This window comes from Leopardus geoffroyi, chromosome C3, assembly GCF_018350155.1.
Source record: "Leopardus geoffroyi isolate Oge1 chromosome C3, O.geoffroyi_Oge1_pat1.0, whole genome shotgun sequence".
In the NCBI taxonomy this organism is placed as follows: domain Eukaryota; kingdom Metazoa; phylum Chordata; class Mammalia; order Carnivora; family Felidae; genus Leopardus; species Leopardus geoffroyi.
The window spans coordinates 43,080,068-43,099,546 of record NC_059338.1 but is presented as its reverse complement, the minus strand read 5'-3'; positions in this window follow the sequence as shown (position 1 = coordinate 43,099,546).

Here is a 19,479-nt window from a genome sequence, read left to right as displayed (position 1 = left end):
TATATTGAGATACTTTTCTTCTGTTCCAAGTATGTTGAATGTTTTTCTTTTTTTTTCTTGTTTTTTAAATGTTTTTCTTTTTTAATTGTGAAAGAGTATTGAATTTTGCTAAATGCTTTTTCTGCATCAATTGAAATGATCATGTAGTCTTTTCCCCCTTCATTATGTTAATGTGGTATAGTATACTGACAAATTTTCTTTTTTTTTTTTTTTTTTGGAGCGGGAGAGAGCGAAAGTGTGTGTGTGTGTTTGTGGGGTGTATTCACGCACATGAATGGGGAAGGGGCAGAGCGAGAGGGAGACAATCTCAAACAAACTCCACACAAAGCACTCAGTGCAACTCCAGCCAGTGCAACTCCAGCCTTGATCTTATGACAATGAGATCATGACCTGAGCTGAAATCAAGAGTTAGATGCTTAACTGAGGTAACCAGGCGCTACTACTGATAAATTTTCTTATGTTTGAACCATCCTTGCGTTTTAGGAATAAATCCCACTTGGTTGTGATATACAATATTTTTAACATGCTGCTGAATTTGGTTTGCTTAGTATTTTATTGAGGACTTTTACATTAATTTTCATAATAAATATTGGTCTGTAGTTTTGTTTTTGTTTTTGTTTTTGTTTTCCTTGTAACGTGTGTCTGATTTTGCTACTAGGTTAATTCTTGCCTCAGAGGATGAGTTAGTGTTCCATCCTCTTCAATTTGGGGGAATAGGTGTTTGAGAAGGATTGGTGTTAACTTTTCTTTAATTACTTGGTAGAATTCACCAATGAATCCATTAGTCCAGAATTCTTTCATTGTTGTTGGGAGATTTTTATTACTGAGCCAATACCCTTAATAGTTATAAGTCTATTTATATTTTCTATTTCTTCATGGTCTATTCTTGGTAGATTTTGTGTTTCTATGAATTTTTCCATTTCATATAGTTGTCCAATTTGTTGGCATATATTTGCTCACAGTATGCTGTCTTATAATTCTTTTTATTTCTACAGAATTGTGGTAATATACCACGTTAATTTCTGCTTTTAGTAATTTGAGTTTTTTTTTTCTTACATCTAGCTAATGTTTGTTAATTTTGTTGCTCTTTTTGGAGAGCCAACTTTTGGTTCCATTAATTTTTCTCTACTATTTTTCTATTACTTAGTTTCTCTCCTAATGTTTATTATGTCTGCCTTCTGCTAGCTGAGGGTTTAGTTTTTTTCTTTTTCAAGTTCCTTAGGTTGTGAAATTAGTTGTTTGAAATCTTTATTATTTTCTAATGCAAGTATTATAGATATAAATTTCCCCTTTAACACTGCTTTCACTATGTTGTGTAAATTTGGGTGTGCTATGCCTTTGTTTCTATTCATCTCTAAGTACTTTCTAATTTCTCTTGTGATTTCTTCTTTCACTCATTGGTTGTTTAAGAATGTATTGTTAATTTCCACAAATATGTGACTTTTCTAGTTTTTTCTTGTTATTGATTTCTAACTTCATCCTGTTGTGGTCAGAGAACATATTTTGTATGATATCCTTTAAAATCTATTGAGACTTAATTTGTGGCCTAACCTATGGTCTATCCTGGAAAATATCCCATATGTACTTGAGAAGAATGAGTATTCTGTTGGGTAGAGTGTTTTGTGTGTGTCTATTAGATCTAGTTAATTTATTGTGTTGTCAACTCCTCTCTTTCCTTACTTATCTCTGTCTTGTTGTTCTACACATTATTGAGACCAGGGTATTGAACTTGTCAACTATTACTATATAACTATTTTTCCCTTTCATCCTGCTAATTTTTTCATTATATGGTTTGATAATCTGTTATTGGATAAGTAAGTGTTTATAATCATATCTTTTTGCAGCCTTGAATTTTTTATTAATATATAATATCTTTCTTTATCTTTTATATAGTTTTTAAATTTAAAGTCTATTTTATATGATATTCACAGAGCCACTCCTCTCTTTTAGTTACTATTAACATGGAATTATTTTCCTAGCTTTTCACTTTCAATCTATTTGTATCTTTGGATCTAAAGCAAGTCTCTTCCAGACAACACATACTTGAATCATGTTGTTGTTGTTGTTGTTGTTGTTGTTGTTGTTGTTTTTTAATCCATTCTTCCAATCTCTGTCTTTTGATATGAGAGTTTAATCCACTTACATTCAAAGTAACCACTGCTGATACAAAATCAGTGTGCAGAAATCAGTTGCATTCTTCTACACTAATAATGAAGCAACAGAAAGACAAATAAAGAAACTGATCCCATTCACAACTGCACCAAGAAGCATAAAATACCTAGGAATAAATCTAACCAAAGATGTACAAGATCTGTATGCTGAAAACTATAGAAAGCTTATGAAGGAAATTGAAGAAGATATAAAGAAATGGAAAAACATTCCGTGCTCATGGGTTGGAAGAATAAATATTGTTAAAATGTCAATACTACCCAAAGCTATCTACACATTCAATGCAATCCCAATCAAAATTGCACCAGCATTCTTCTCGAAGCTAGAACAAGCAATCCTAAAATTCATATGGAACCACAAAAGGCCCCGAATAGCCAAAGGAATTTTGAAGAAGACCAAAGCAGGAGGCATCACAATCCCAGACTTTAGCCTCTACTACAAAGCTGTCATCATCAAGACAGCATGGTATTGGCACAAAAACAGACACATAGACCAATGGGATAGAATAGAAACCCCAGAGCTAGACCCACAAACGTATGGCCAACTCATCTTTGCCAAAGCAGGAAAGAACATCCAATGGAAAAAAGACAGTCTCTTTAACAAATGGTGCTGGGAGAACTGGACAGCAACATGCAGAAGAATGAAACTAGACCACTTTCTCACATCATTCACAAAAATTAACTCAAAATGGATAAAAGACTTGAATGTGAGACAGGAAACCATCAAAACCCTAGAGGAGAAAGCAGGAAAAGACCTCTCTGACCTCAGCCGTAGCAATCTCTTACTTGACACATCCCCAAAGGCAAGGGAATAAAAAGCAAAAGTGAATTACTGGGACCTTATGAAGATAAAAAGCTTCTGCACAGCAAAGGAAACAACCAACAAAACTAAAAGGCAACCAACTGAATGGGAAAAGATATTTGCAAATGACATATCGGACCAAGGGCTAGTATCCAAAATCTGTAAAGAGCTCACCAAACTCCACACCCTAAAAACAAATAATCCAGTGAAGAAATGGGCAGAAAACATGAACAGACACTTCTCTAAAGAAGACATTCGGATGGCCAACAGGCACATGAAAAGATGCTCAACGTCGCCCCTCATCAGGGAAATACAAATCAAAACCACACTCAGATGTCACCTCACGCCAGTCAGAGTGGCCAAAATGAACAAATCAGGAGACTATAGATGCTGGAGACGATGTGGAGAAACAGGAACCCTCTTGCACTGTTGGTGGGAATGCAAATTGGTGCAGCCACTCTGGAAAACAGTGTGGAGGTTCCTCAGAAAATTAAAAATAGACCTACCCTATGACCCAGCAGTAGCACTGCTAGGAATTTACCCAAGGGATACAGGAGTACTGATGCATAGGGGCACTTGTATCCCAATGTTTATAGCAGCACTCTCAACAATAGCCAAATTGTGGAAAGAGCCTAAATGTCCATCAACTGATGAATGGATAAAGAAATTGTGGTTTATATACACAATGGAGTACTACGTGGCAATGAGAAAGAATGAAATATGGCCCTTTGTAGCAACGTGGATGGGACTGGAGAGTGTGATGCTAAGTGAAATAAGCCATACAGAGAGAGACAGATACCGTATGTTTTCACTCTTATGTGGATCCTGAGAAACTTAACAGAAACCCATGGGGGAGGAGAAGGAAAAAAAAGAAAAAAAAGAGGTTAGAGTGGGAGAGAGCCAAAGCATAAGAGACTCTTAAAAACTGAGAAGAAACTGAGGGTTGATGGGGGGTGGGAGGGAGGGGAGGGTGGGTGATGGGTATTGAAGAGGGCACCTTTTGGGATGAGCGCTGGGTGTTGTATGGAAACCAATTTGACAATAAATTTCATATATTAAAAAAACAAAGTAATTACTGCTAAGGAGTGATTGACTTCTTTCATTTTGATTTTTTTTTTTCTATATGCCTATAGCTTTTTGGTCTTTTGTTTATGGCATTACTGTGATCATTTGTGTTGACTTTTTTTCCCCCTTTAGTAGTGAAACATTTGAATTCCTTTCTGATCTTCTTTTATGTATATTCTTAGTATCTGTTCATTTCAAACCATAGGATCCCATTTAGAATTTTTAGTAAGAAAGGATATTATCATAATAAACTCCTTCGTCTTTTGTTTATCTGAAATAGCTTAAATTTCCCCTTGCTTTTGAAGGGCAGTTTTGCCAGATAATAGGATTCTTGGTCGATATTTTTTCCTTTTAGCACATTCTATCAGCCCACTCCACTGTCTTCTGGCCTCCAAAGTTTCAGATGGGAACTATGCTAATAATCTTACTGAGGTTCCCTTATATGTCACAAGTTGTTTCTTTCTTGCTGTTTTCAAAATTCTGTCTTTGACTTTTGACATTTTGATTATAATATGTCTCAGTATTATATAAATAAATAAGCTCAGCATGAGTCTGAGTTCATCCTAGTTGGAGTTTGTTGAGCTTCTTGATGTTTACATTCATGTCTTTCATCAAATTTGGGAAGTTTTCAGCCACTACTTTTTCAAATATTCTCTCTGCTCATTTCTCTCTCTCTTCTTCTGGGACTCCCACATTGTGTATGTTGGTCCTCTTGTTATCCCACAGGTTCCTTACGCTCTGAATACTTTTTTTCTCCAATCTGTTTTCTTTGTGTTCCTCAGGCTCAATAATTTCATTATTCTATTATCAAATTTGCTGATTCTTTTTACTGTCTGTTCATATCTGCCTTTGAATCCCTCTAGTAAATTTTTTGAGTTACTGTACTTCTCAGTTCCAAAACTTCTTAGGTTTAATTTTTTAAGGTTTTCTTTTTCTTGATATTTACATTTTGTTCATCGCTTTCTTGATTTTTATCTTTGTCTTCATTTAATTCTTTGAGCATCTTTAAGACCACTATTTTGAAGTCTTTGTCTAGTAGATCTATCATCAGTTCTTTTTCAGGGACACTTTTTGGTCGTTTACTTTTTCCTTTAAATAAGCCATGTTTTCCTGTTTCTTTGTATGCCTGGATTTTTAGTTGGAAACTGGGCACTTGAATCTAATAATGTGGTAATATGGTAACTCTGAAAATTTGATTTTCACCCTTCCCCAGGGTTTCCTGGTTTTTGTTGGTTTGTTTTTAGATTGTTTTGGTTTTCTTTTCTTTTTTTTATTGTTGTAGGCTATCTCTGTGCTAAGGATCACCTTAGGTGTAAATTTAACTTCTTCCTAGGTCTTTTCTGAAGCTGTACATTTCCCTGAGCATGTACAGTGACTTTCTAATTTCCTCCATATATGTGGTTGCTTGTGAATGTCCTAGTCTTCAATTTCTAGCTCCTAAAAAGTGAATAATGAAATACAGTGGTTCTGACTCTTTACAAATTATACTGGCTCTTTAAATGCCATAGACGCCACTTTAGTCAGAGGGGCATGGGCTTGCAGAAATTGGAGGAGATACGACATTAGCTGCTACTTCTTTATTTGCACCTCTGTGATCAGAATCTGCAGTCAGAGCACAGATCCCTAATATTTGGAGGACAGGGTTCTTCTTACCTGCCTTTTCCCGTGTAAGCTGCAGCAGGAAAATATGCATAGCTACTTGCCATAATGGGACTGCGGGGGTGGGAATGCATAGCTACTTCTGTGCTAAGAGCTGGAGTTGACTGAAATTAACTGCAATTTATCAGAGTCTTTCCTGGAAGTTACAAGCCTTCAGTCTATACTGCAGAGTTATTAAGTAGTTACATCACACAGATTCTACCAGTGTAATTGTTGTCTAGGTGAGAAGACTATTTCTGGTGCTTCCTACTGTGCCATTTTCTCAGAATCCTCCATTGATTGAATTTTGCATGTCAGGCCAACCTTGCATTTCTGGAAAACCCCTATTTGGTCATTTGATATTATTGTTTTATATTTTATCAAATTTGATTTGTTAAAATTTTGTTTAGGACATTTGCAACTATGTTTATGAGGGATATTGATTGGTAATTTACTTCTTATAATGTTTTTTATCTCGTTTTGGTATCAGTTTAATGATGAACTCATAGATGAACCCATAGTACCTTGGGAGTACTCTGAAGGTTTTTTAGCAATTAAATTTTTTTTTTGAGAGAGAGAGAGAGATAATTTTTGAGAGAGAGAGAGAGAGAGAGAGAGAGAGAGAGAGAGCGCATAAGTGGGGGAGGGGCAGAGAGAGAGGGACACAGAATCTGAAGCAGGCTCCAGGCTCTGAACAGTCAGCACAGAGCCTGAGTTGGGGCTTGAACTCATGAACCGTGAGATCATGACCTGAGCTGAAGTCAGATGCTAACTGACTGAGGCACCCAGGCACCCATACAAGTTTTTGTAGTGTTTATTTTTGACAGAGACAGAGACCATGGGTGAGGGAAGGGCAGAGAGGGGGAGAGAGGGAGACCGAGGATCCAAAGCAGGCTCTGCTCTGGATCATGAACTGAGCCAAAGTCAAATGCTTAACCGACTGAGCTACCCAATGCCCCTTAACTACAAATTGTATCTAAGCTGTCAAATGTATTGGCATACATTTATTTATAATATTTACTTATTACCCTTTTAATATTTATAATTCATATTAATCCCCACTCTAGCTAGATATTTATCACTTGATCTCAAAGAATCAGCTTTTGGTTGTGTTGATTTTCTCTATTTTTCTGTTCTCTATTTTGTTGATTTATACTCTGACAGTTATTATTCCCTTTATTCTACTTCCTTTGAGTTTAACTGGCTCTTCTTCCTCTAGTTGCCTAAAGTGGAAGCTGAGGTCATTTATATGAGTACTGTCTTCTCTTCTAATATTGGCATTAATTCTATAAAATTGTGACATACCATAAATTTTTATATGTAATGTTTTCATTTTCATTGAGCTTGAAATATTTTTAAATTTCCTTTTTGATTTATTCTTTGACCTATGTGTAATTTAGATGTGTGTTAGTTTCCAATTACTTTGGAAATTTACAGGGATATTTAAAATCAAATTTTAATTTAAATCCATATTAATCAGGGGTGCCTAGGTGGTTCAGTCGGTTAAACTTCCGACTCTTGATTTTCGCTCAGGTCATGATCTCATGGTTCGTGACTTTGAACCCCATGTTTGACTCCACCCTGGTAGTGTGGAGCCTGCTTCGGTTTCTCTCTCCCTCTCTCTTTGCCCCTCCTCCACTCATGCTCACGCTCTCTTTCTCTCTCTCCAAATAAATAAATACACTTAAAATCCATAGTAATCAGACAACACACTCTGTATAACTTGAATACTTTTCAATTTCTTGAGATATGTTTTATGGTCTACAATATGGCTTACCAATATTGTTTGTGCATTTGAAAATAATGTGTATTCTATTGCATAGAATTCTCTATGGTCTTAACTAGATCAAATTAAATGAGAGTGTTATTCAAGTATGCTATATCATTACTTATTTCCTGTTTAGTGAGAAGGGTAATGAAATGTCCAACAGTAACTGTGAATGTTTATTTATACTTCTAGTTGTCAGTTTTTGCCTCATGTTTCTTTGCAACTCTGTTATATAGTGCCTAAATTTCTATGATAGTTATTTCTACTGCATTAATTGACTCCTTTATTATTATGAAATAACTATCTTTATACATAATGATAATGTTTTCTCTGCAACCTATTTTGTTTAATAATAGTACAGCCACTTCAGCTTTTTATTTTTTTACTATTGTTAGCGTTGTAATACTCTGGTTTCTCTTCAAACTGTATGACTCTTTCACCTTTTACTATTGTTAGTATTGTGTATTTTTCACACTTTTAATCTATTTGTGCCTTTGTATGTAAATTGTGTTTCTTATAGGTAGCAAAGAATTGAATCTTGCTTTTTTTAGGTCAATTTGACATTTTTTGCCTTTTAACTGGGATATTGATAGACTGTTTATCATCTTGTAATTGTTTTTTGTTTCTCCAATGTAGCTTTCATTCCCTTCTCATTTTTTCTTAGCTTCTTTTGGATTTAGTGAGCACTTTTTATAATTCCATTTTATCTCATTTTTTGTCCTATCCAATGTAACTCTTTGTTTTACCATTTTGGGGATTTCTTTGGAGTTTATAGTATACATATTTAACTTATGACTTATCAGTTGCCTATTTTCAAGTGATATTATACCACTTTTCATAAAATACAAGAGACTTCCAGTGGCATACTTTGACTTCCCCTCTTCTGATATTTGCCCTATTGGTGTCACATATTTTACTTTCACAGATGTTGTAAACCACAGAATACATTATTTAAACATTATATTTAAAAGTATTTAAGTAATAAAAATATTTTGTATTTACTCATGTAGTTATTTACATTGCTCCTTCTTACTTTGTGTAGATTCATATTTCCATCTGGTGTCCTTTTCCTCCTTTAACATTTCTTTTTGAAGGTCTCTTCAGCTTTTGTATTTAAAAGAAACTTTATTTCACCTTTATTTTTAAGAGGTATTTCCCTGGGTATAGAATTCTAGGTTGAATTTTTAAGTTTAGTACTTAAAAATGTTGTTCAAATATTTTCTTTCTTGCATTGCTTCTGATAAGAAATCAACTTTTATCCTTTTTTGTTCTTCTGTGTATTGGTTTTTATTTGCTTCTGTGCACTTACAATATTTTCACTTACGATAACCTTGGTGACTTAAAACAGCACAAATTTATTATCTTAATAATAAATTAAGTGGTGGAATTATCTCATCATTCTGGAAAAACCTTGAAGTCTGAAATAGGTCTCACTGGGCTAAAATCAAGATGTTGGCAAGACTGCATTCCTTTCTAGAGGCTACAGGAGATAATGCATTTTCTTGCCTTTTCCAGCTTCTAGAGACCTCTAGCATTCCTTGGCTCATGGCCCATTTCCCCCACGTTTAAAGACAGCAAAATCAGAACAAGTCCTTCTCACACCCTCATCTCTCTCTGGTTCCCTCTTCTGTCTCCCTTTCCCTCTTTCAAGGACTTTTGTGATTACACTGGGCCCATTCACATAATCCAGGATAATCTTCCTGTCTTCAGATTGCCTGATTAGCAAACTGTATTACATCTTTTACATTAATTCCTTTTGCTATGTGACCTTACATATTTATAGATTCCAAGGATTACTACATGGACATCTTTGGGAGGCTGTTGTTCTACCTTCCACACTCTGCATATATCATGTCTTTTTTCTCTGGATGCTTTTAAGATTTTCTTGTATCACTGGTTTTGAGCAATTTGACTTTGATATGCCTTAGTTTTAGTCCTTTTTTTTCTCTCACAGGAATCACTGTTCACTACCTCTCGAGATCACTGTTGGAAGTTGGAAGAGGGTCAATAATGTATCCTCCAGAATGAGGAGGCACTTAAATACAAAACAAACAGAAAACAAAGCAAGACACTGCATATCGTTTATACAGAGTTTCATTCAGAGTAACCTACTGACAGGGCACGTGGGCACTTGGGCCTGATTCAGGGTACTATGCAGGTACTCCCCACCCCTCTCCAGATTTAATTCCCAGCTTTTATAAAGTGAGGGGCATGGTAGTGAGGCCCCAGGGTAGTTATCTAAAGTGGCGCCATCTGTGGTCCAGAGGGGAGCACACAATGGAGGGCCAAAGGTGGAATTAGTGTTGTCAGCATTTCTATAATCACTCTCCTTTATTGGCTGATATTCAGTGTCTTCAAACAATTGTTTCATATATTTGAATTTTTAAAAATTGTTTCGGATAAGAGGTTAAATATGGTCCCTATTATTCCATGTTGGATTGAAGCAAAAGTCCCTATGGCCTCATTTTTGAGAGTAGAATTATTTTACATTGAAGGGAAGGGGAGAGAAATTTATTCATCATCAATTCATCCACTAAATAAATATTTATTGAGAATCTATTATGTGTCAGATACTAGTTGGCACTTTCACTCTGTTGGGTTTGTGTCTCTCTTTGGCATTTTATACCTTGTTACTTTTTGCTGTGTCTTAGAATTATGTATTTAATGTCCATATCTCATCTGATTTGTGAGCTTTTAAAATTTAAAGTCCTTGTCCTATAGGGGTGCCTGGGTGGCTCAGTTGGTTAAGCATCCAACTTTGTCTCAGGTCACGACCTCACGGTTCTTGAGTTTGAGCCCACATCGGCTTTCTGCTGTCAGCACGGAGCCCACTTCAGATCCTCTGTTCCTCTCTCTCTCTGCCTCTCCCCCTCTCGTGTTCATTCTCTCTCTCTCAGAAAGAAAGAAAGAAAGAAAGAAAGAAAGAAAGAAAGAAAGAAAGAAAGAAAGAAATATTTTTAAAAGTCCTTGCCTTATGTAACATCTACATATCCCTCACGGCACTTACCACAGTTTCTGGAGTCTAGAAAATTCTCAATTAAAGTTTTCCATTTGGAAATGAACTTTTCAATACACACATGCATTTGTGTTTTTGAGTATATAGACCTATACCCTGTATGTGTGTTCCTTACCACCTTGCAGCTTTCACAGAGAAAACAGTTTTGAGGAGAGAACATAGTTCTTTCTAAAACTCATCCTTTCACAGCTGTAACAGCTGCTACTCTGCAAGTGTGATCAAGAGAAGATCTCCCCAAGAGGCCCCAGTTGTTGAATTGGGAAGGAAAGTGTTTTGTTTCCCATGAATATGAATGCTTATAAGAGGAAAATGCTGGGAGTGATGATGCTAATAATTTATATCTACTGGACATAATCCTTCCTGTGGATGTACTATGGCTTCAGCTTCTGAGAAATAGAAAGGGTGATCCAGAAATATACAGATAGTATCTCTTTCTCCCACTAGCTTTCAGCTCAGTCTAAATGGTAACAAATGAGGGCTTTTATTTTATAATTTTTAAAAATTTATAGTCTAACTAGCTAACATACAGTGCAATATTGGTTTCAGGAGTAGAATTCTGTGATTTATCACCTACATACAAAACCCAGTGCTCATCAAAACAAGTGCCCTCCTTAATACCCATCATCCATCTAGCCCATCTCCCACCCACCTCACAAATGAAGGCTTGTAAAGGAAAGTTTGCAGCAGAGGTTATTTTCAGCTTTATTTAGACGCTATTGATGTATCTATTTTGTTATTTTATAAATTTTACCAGGACTGGGAATTAACTTTTGGGATCTGTCTTTATATACTATTCTGCAGACATTCAGAGTTGTATCAATGGATCTTTGTTCTCCTAATCTTTCAGGCTTACGGGGAAGGCTAATCAGTCTTCAGGATGAAAGAACTTTGGATAAAACACCCGAATAGGTTTATCGCTTGTAACTAATCCTGAATCTATGGAGTTATAGGCCTATATCAAAACCTTCCTCAAGGCATGAAACCCCTTTTGCTTACTAGTTCAGCCTAATTACTTTTAGGATCTGCAATATTTATCTAGAAGCCAATGAAAGGAAAGTCAATATTCCCTTTTTATACTTTGAAAACAATACTGAAGATGATCAAAGTCAGATTTGGGTTAAAAGATGAGGGACCTAAACTCACACTTTGAAAACTCACTTTTTCACCTCCTCTTTGCCTATTCTTTCTCTATTTACACTTTATATGAAGTTTCTATTTACATGAATGAGTCAAGATGAAAAATTTAGCTTATATCTAGAAACTGGTTAAGTAAAAGGTCTCTGGGCTTCTCTTTAAAGCCATGATGAACTAAAAAGGACTAGGGCAAACGTCCCATCATTAAATATGTGTCTTAGCACATCCAGGTTGTTATAACAAGTTGCCATAGACTGTGAGGCTTATAAACAATAGGAGTTTATTTCTCATCATTCTAGAGTCTTCAAAGTTCAAGATCAAGGTGCCTGCAGTTTTGGTGTCTGGGGAGAGCCCACTTCCCGGTTCACTGATGGCCATCTTTTCACTGTGTCCTCACATGGTAGAAGGGGCCAAGAAGTTCTTTTATTAGGGCATTAATTCTATTTATGAGAATCAACTCTCATGACCTAATCACCTCCCAAAGGCTCCACCTCCAAATACTATCACATTGTGCATTATATTTCAACATATGAATTGGAGGGGAGGGTGGCAGTGGTGGGATACAAATAGTCAATAGCAATATGAAACAACTATTTTCAGTCATTGTAAAATGGGCAGCGTATATTTGTGCCTCCTAATCACCTCGGGGTTTGTGAACCCCATAATCACCTTGGATTTCTGCCTATAGGCAATTTCTGGATGGTGTGCATAAGTGGAGGTGGGGTCAACCTAAGCAGGGCCCAGTGATCTTAGCGAATTCAGAAGACGGAAATTTCTTATCTAGAAATGTTCTCATTTCAGATAGACTTCTGACCTAGAAAATTAAAGTTCAAGGAAGTTAAGGTTGTTGGATGTTTAGTGTAGAATTTCAAAAATATGTGATGTGAGTTGGGGGGAAAAACCCTCCAGAAACCTGAAAAAAAGATCCTTGTGAGTCTTTGCTTAGTACTAGGCTGCACATTCATAAAGGAAAACTTTACAATGCCAGGCACAGATTACCCAGAGAACTATAATCAAAATAATCCCTAGAAGCTTACACAGGTTAGTGTGATGTTTAAGCTGCGAAGAGGTATTCAAATTATGACTAGATAGGAGAGCCATTAGTTATCATACCGGGCCATTCATTGGAGACCCCACAGCTCAGCACTGGGCTGTACCACATAGGGTAAAGTCAAGCTGTTACACCCCTACCGTAGGGCTGTGCTATCACAGGGTGAGCACTCTAGACCTGCTCTTAAAAAGTTCAGACAGGTCTCAAAAGGATCAAACATCTGCAAATTACTTAACTGCCTGCCCAACACTCTTTAAAGAAAGACCATGCAATGTAGACACTCAATAACATAATATTCACAAAGGCCATCATTCAATAAAAATTACTAGGCATTCCAAGAAAAAGGAAAATATGACTCATAATTAGTGCAAAAATCAGTCAATAGGAACAGATGCAGAAATGGCAGAAATGATAGAATTAGAAACAAGGATGTTAAAATAGTTGCTGTAACTATGTTCAAATATTTAAAGTAAACGATGAACATAATGAGGCAATCAATGGTGATATAAAAATAACCAAATGGAGCTTCAGATGAAAAACTAAAATATTTGAAATTAAAGTCTCACTGAATAGGATTAACAACAGGTTAGACACAGCAGAGGAAAAGATCAATGATCCCAAAGATATAGGAAGGTAACCTATTCATAAAATGAAGCACAGAGGAGGAAAAAATACTAAGGTGTAAGTCAGAGCCTTAGTGACTTATAGATATTAACAAGTAGTCTAACATAGGTACAAATGGGAGAGGAGTAGGAGTAGAGGAAGGGTAGAAAAATATTTGAAAAAATAGTAAATATTTTCCAAATTTGATGAAAAGTTTTTAAACCCACAGATAAAAAATCAATTAACTCCAGGTAAGATAAATACACATACCCATACACACAGGTATGTACACACACCACACTGAGGCATAGTATAAGCACAGTTTATAAAAACTAATGGTACAAAGTGAGGCCTAACAAGAGCCAAAGGGGAAAAAAAAGACATTATGTACAGAGGGAGACAGAGAAGGATTTCTACAGTCTTCTCACTGAAAACTATATAATCCAGAAGACAATAAAATAGCAGTTTCAAGGGTATGAAAGAAAAATAAAACAACCTATTATTCTATACCCAGTGAATATATCTTTAAAACATCAAGGTAAAATTTAAAAAATTTTTAGATAAACAAAACCTAAGAGACTTAATTAGCAGCAGACCTGTGCTACAGGAATTGCTCTAGGAAGTCCTTCAGGCAGAAGGAAAACAATAGATTGAAGCACATTTGATACAAAAGAACAACAGGCCCAGGAAGAGTAAACATGGGGGTAGATATGAAATGCTTTGTTTTCATTTTCAACATTCTTTGAAACATAATTGACTGCTGGGACATCTGGGTAGCTCAGCCTGTTAACCATCTGACTCTTGATTTCGGCACAGGTCATGATCCTAGGATCATGGGATTGAGCCCCATGTAGGCCTCCACACAGAGTGTGGAGCCCGCTTAAGATTCTCTCCCTCCCTCTCCTTCTGTTCCTCTCCCACTCCCACTCATTCATTTATTCATTCTCTCTCTCTCTCTCTCTCTCAAAAAAAAATATACTTGCTTAAAATCAATTAGGATATTTTGTGGAGGTTATCACATATGTATGTAGAAGTAAAATAAGTGGAAAAAAGAGCATAAGATTGGGAAAGAAAAATAGGTTTATACTATTGAATAGGCTTTATACTACATATAACATAGAATAAAATTAGAGATGGATTGTGAAAGTTAAAGATGTATTTTGTCAATTTTAGAGCAACCACTAAAAACTTAAAACTTATAGCTAATATACCAAGAATAGAAGTTAAACAGAATAGAAATGTACTTAATCCCCAAAGGCAGAAAATTCCCATATAATTAACATGCAGTGTTGTTAGTTTCACTGTGATTCAACACTTCCATACAACATCCGGTGCTCATCACAAGTGACCTCCTTCATCCCCACCACCTATTTCATGCATTCCCCCCACCTCCCCTTGGTAACCATCAGTTTGTTTGCTATAGTTAAGAGCCTGTTTCTTGATTTGTCTCCCTCTTTTTTCCCCTTTAAATATTTGTTTTGTTTCTTAAATTCCATATATGAGTGAAGTCATATGGTATTTGTCTTTCTCTGACTGACTTACTTTGCTTAGCATAATACGGTCTAGTTCCATCTATGTATTACAAATGGTATAATTTCATTTTTTATGGATGAGTAATCCATTATATATATTACATATGTACTTACATTATATATATGCATACATTACATATATTACATATATATGATACATACACATATACATACTTACATTATACATATGCATATATTACATACATTACGTATATATACATGCATACATACACATACACACACCACTTATTTACCAATTCATTGACTGATAGACACTTAGGCTGCTTCCATATCTTTACTGTTATAAATAATGCTGCTATAAACATAGGGGTGCATGATCCTTTTGAATTAGTGTTTTGTATTCTTTGGGTAAACACCAGTAGTGTGATTTCTGGATAATAAGGTAGTTCTATTTTCAATTTCTTGAGAAACCTCCATACTGTTTTCTACAGTGGCTTGCTTTCCCACCAACAGTGCAAGAGGGTCCCTTTTTCTCCAGTCCTTGCCAGCACCCGTTGTTTCTTATGTTGTTGATTTTAGTCATTTCCTAACAGGTGTGAGGAAATAATCTCATTATAGTTTTGATGTGATTTTCCCTGATGATGAGTGATATTGAGTATCCTTTCATGTGTCTATTAACCATCTGTCTTCTTTAGGAAAATGTCTGTTCATATCTTCTGCCCATTTTTAAATTGGATTATTTGGGTTATTTTAATTGGATTCTTGGGTTTTTGGTATTGAGTTGTACAAATTCTTTATATATTTTGGATACACCCTTTATCAGATATGTCACTTGCAAATATCTTCTCCCATTCTGTAGGTTGTCTTTTAGTTTTGTTGATGGTTTCCTTCTCTGTGTACAAGCTCTTTATTTTGATGTAGTCCCAATATTTTGTTTCCCTTGCCTCAGGAGACATAACTAGAAAAAAATTGCTATGGCCAATGTCAGAGAAGTTACCACCTGTGATCTCTTCCAGAATTTTTATACTTTCATGTCTAACATCTAGTTCTTTAATCCATATTGAGTTTATCTTTGTGTATGGTGTAAGAAAGTGGTCCAATTTCATTCTTTTGCATGTTGCTATCCAGCTTTCCCAACACCATGGGCACATCCTTGCCTCCTTTGTTGAAGATTAATTGGCAGTATAACTGTGGGTTTATTTCTGGGTTTTCTATCCTATTCTATTCCATTGATCTATGTGTCTCTTTTGTGCCAGTACCATACCATTTTGATTCCTATGGCTTTGTAATATAACTTGAAGTCCAGAATAGTGATGCCTCCAGCTTTGCTTTTCTTTTTCAAAATTGCTTTGATTATTCAGGCACCTCAAGGAGCTAAAAAAGAACAATCAATGAAGCCTACAGCCAACAAAAGAAGGGAAATAATAAATATTAGAGCAGAAATAAATGATATAGAAACAAACAAAAAGAACAATAGAACAGGTCAATGAAACCAGGAGTGGCTCCTTGAAAGATTTAATAAAACTGATAAGTCCCTTAGCCAGAATTATCAAAAAGAAAAGATAAAGAACACAGAAAAATAAAATCCTGAATGAGAAATGAGAGTTCACAACCAACACCACAGAAATACAAATAATTATAAGGAAATATTATGAAAAATTATATGCCAAAATACTAGGCAATCTGGAAGAAATTCCTAGAAACATATGAACTACCTAATTCCTAGAAATTCCTAGAAACATATGAACTACCAAAACTGAAACAGAAAGATATACAAAATTTGAACAGACCCATAACCAGCAAAGAAATTGAAGCAGTAATCAAAAATCTCCCAACAAACAAAAGTCCAGGGCCAGATGGTTTCCCAGGGGAATTCTACCAGACATTTAAAAGAGAGTTAATACCAATTCTTCTCAAACAGTTCCAAAGAATGGAAGTGGAAGGAAAACTTCCAAACTCCTTGTATGAGGCCAGCATTATCCTGATTCCAAAACCAAACAAAGACCCCACTAAAAAGGAGAATTACAGGTCAATATTCCTGATGAGGATGAATGAAAAATTCTCAACAAGATCCTAACAAATTGAACCCAAAAGTACATTAAAGGAATTATTCACCATGATCAATTGGGATTTATTCCTGGGCAGCAGGAGTAGTTTAATATTTGCAAATCAATCAACATGATACACCACATTAAAAAGAATAAAGGCTAAGAACCATATGACCCTGTCAATAGATGCAGAAAAAGCATTTGACAAAATACAGCATTCATTCTTGATAAAAACCCTCAACAAAGTAGGGATATATGGAAGATAGCTCAACATCATAAAGGACATATATGAAAGACCCACAGCTAATATGCTGAAAAACTGAGAGCTTTTCCCCTAAAGTCAGGAAAATTCCAAGGATGTCCACTCTCACCGCTGTTATTAACATAGTACTGGAAGTCTTAGCCTCAGTAATCAGACAACAAAGAGAAATAAAAGGCATCCAAATCGTCAAGGAAAAAGTCAAACTCCACTATTTGTAGACAACATGATACTCTATGTAGAAAACCTGAAAGACTGTAACAAAAAATTGCTAGAACTAATACATGAATTCAACAAAGTTGCAGGCTAAAAAAATCAACGTGCAGAAATCTGTTGCATTTCTATACACCAATAATGAGGCATCAGAAAGAGAAATCAAGGAATCAATCCCATTTGCAATTGCACCAAAAATAGATACCTAGGAATAAACCTAACCAAAGAGGTAAAAGATCTGTACTCTGAAAACTGTAGAATACTTATGAAAGAACTTGAAGAGGACACAAGGAAATGGAAAAGCATTCCATGCTCATGAATGGGAAGAACACACATTGTTAAAATATCTATATTACCCAAAGCAATCTACACATTTAATGCAATCCCCATCAAAATACCAACAACATTTTTCACAGAGGTAGAACAAACAATCCTAAAATTTGTATGGAACCACAAAAGACCCTGAATAGCCAAAGTTATCCTGAAAAAGAAAAACAAAACTGGAGGCATCAACAATTCTGGATTTCAATCTATATTATAAAGCCATAGTCATCAAGACGATATGGTACTTGCACAAAAACAGACACACATAGATCAATGGAACAGAATAGAAAACCCAGAAATGGGCCCACAACTATATGGTCACTAATGTTTTGCAAAGCAGCAAAGAATATCCAATGGAAAAAAGTCTCTTCAACAAATGGTGTTAGGAAAACTGGACAGCAACATGCAAAAGAATGAAACTGGACCACTTTTTTTACACCATACACAAAAATAAATTAAAAATGGATGAAATACCTAAATGTGAGACAGGAAATCATCAAAATCCTAGAGGAGAACACAGCAAACTCTTTGCCCTCCACTGTAGCAACTTCTTACTAGACATATCTCCAGAGACAGGGAAACAAAAGCAAAAATGAACTATTGGGACTTCATCAAGATAAAACCTTCTGCACAGCAAAGGAAACAATCAACAGAACTTAAAGGCAGTCTAAAGAATGGGAGAAGATATTTGCAAATGTCATATCTGATAAAGGTTCAGTATACAAAATATATAAAGAATTTATCAATCTCAACACCCAAGACACAAATAGTCCAGTTAAGAAATGGGCAGAAGACATGAATAGACATTTTTCCAAAGAAGACCTACAAATGTCTAACAGACACCTGAAGAGATGCTCAACATCACTCATCATCAAGGGAATACAAACCAAAATTACAATGAGATACCACTTCACACCTGTTAGAATGGCTAAAATTAACAATACAGGAAATAATAGGTGTTGATGAGGATGTAGAAAAGGGGAACCCTCTTACACTGTTGGTGGGAATACAAACTGGTGCAGCCACTCTGGAAAATAGTATGAAGGTTCCTCATAAAGTTAAGAATAGAACTACCCTATGACCCACCAATAGCACTACCCGGTATTTACCCAAAGGATACAAAAATACTAATTCAAGGGGCACCTGGGTAGTTCAGTCAGTTGAGTGTCTAACTTTAGCTCAGGTCATGATCTCACAATTCATGTGTTCGAGCCCCACATCTGGCTGGCTGCTGTCAGCGCAGAGCTTGCTTTGGATCCTCTGTCCCCCTTTATGTGCTCCTCCCCTGCTCATGCTCTCTCTCTCTCTCTCAAAAATTAATAAACATTAAAAAAATACTAATTCAAAGAAACACATGCCCCCGATGTTTATAGCAGCATTATCAACGATAGCCAAATTATGGAAAGAGCTAAAATGTCCATTGGCTGATGAATGGATAAAAAAGACGTAGTCTGTATCTATACATGTGTCTATATTTATATCTAGATCTATACACACAATGGAATATTACTCAGACATCAAAAAGAATGAAATTTTGCCATTTGCAATGACCAGGATGGAGCTAGAGTATATTAAGTAAAATAAGCCAGAGAAAGACAAATACTACATGATTTCACTCATATATGGAATTTAAGAAACATTACAGGTGAACAAACACATGGGAGTGGGGAAAAAAGAAGGAAACAAACCATGAGAGGTTTTTAAAGATAGAGAATAAACTTAAGGTTGATGGAGGAAAGTGGGTGGGGGATGGGCTAGATGAGTGATGGGTATTAAGGAAGGCACTTGTGATGAGCACTGTGTGTTGTATGTAAGTGATGAATCACTGAATCCTACGTCTGAAGTCAATATTGTACTGTATGTTAATTAACTAGCATGTAATTAAATTTTTTTTATG